This window comes from Meleagris gallopavo, chromosome Z, assembly GCF_000146605.3.
Source record: "Meleagris gallopavo isolate NT-WF06-2002-E0010 breed Aviagen turkey brand Nicholas breeding stock chromosome Z, Turkey_5.1, whole genome shotgun sequence".
NCBI classification, from domain to species: Eukaryota; Metazoa; Chordata; class Aves; order Galliformes; family Phasianidae; genus Meleagris; species Meleagris gallopavo.
The window spans coordinates 21,292,977-21,294,068 of NC_015041.2; positions in this window are offsets into that span (position 1 = coordinate 21,292,977).

Here is a 1,092-nt window from a genome sequence, read left to right on the forward strand (position 1 = left end):
ACTGCAGAGCAGACACTTTAAAATAATAATAAAAAAAAATCTTGAAGTGGAAAGGAGGACGAGTGATTATTCTGAGTGATGTGAAGAATACAACTACTGTTCTCCAAGTTTTTTATTTCCAGAAGTTCCTCTTATATTACACGAGCTGTACCTGGATACTGGCTGGCTTCCAGTAGAAGCAAAGTGGTGGTCACAACTGGGGACGCAGCTGCTCAGTTCATCCCTAAATGCAGCAGGCACCTAGTTGTCCATAGGAGAAACAATAAGTCTGTGAAATTCCCTTCCTCATTGCCATCAAGTCAACTCATTCCAGGGCTGTAGAAAGAGGAAGAAAACCCTTCATGTAAGACCAGCCCCATTAGAGGGCTGTATGCTAGCACATAGTGTTCTTCTGGGCTGCCCATCCTCTCCACCCAGCCTGTGGGCAGGGAGCAAGGCTCAGCTGCTGAGCTGCCAGCTGGCAATGCAGGGAGCTCTTCTGTGTCCCTGTCCTTCCCAGCCTCCCTTAACCTAGAGCAGTTTCCAATTTTTCCTTCTGTTGAAGATCCTATCATTGGGTTGTCAATGTTTATAACGCACGTGGGAGAGGGGACAGAGGTGGTGAGTGACTGGAAGGCACTGCCTGCTCTCAGAGCCCTTTTGCTGGTGTCAAGGCATTTGCTGATGTGATTATAGCTGACAAGTCTGGTAAGCTTTGATTGGCCCCTTTCCACTTTCTGGTTTTCCAGTTTTCACAAGAATTGATAGGATTCTCCCAGGTCACCGTGCCTAAAGTCTTCTCTGCAAACGTGGAGCTAAAATGATATGTTATTCCACAATTAGCATGGTAACTACAGATGAACTGGAATTAAACTGAATGTAGGGCTTTGGCAAAGCAAAGAAAAAAAATCATTATTACTTGTCTTCTTACCTTGCTGGGGAGGTGTGGTCATGCACTCTGAAAGCTATGTAAAGAGCAGTCCTGGTATTTTATTTTTAAACAATCTTCTAATTAAAGCAAATAATTTTGGTCATTTTCATATTATGCTGTTGAATGTAATTTTTCTGCTGATTTGAGATCTTTTTCTTAATTACCTTTTTTTTTGTCACTGT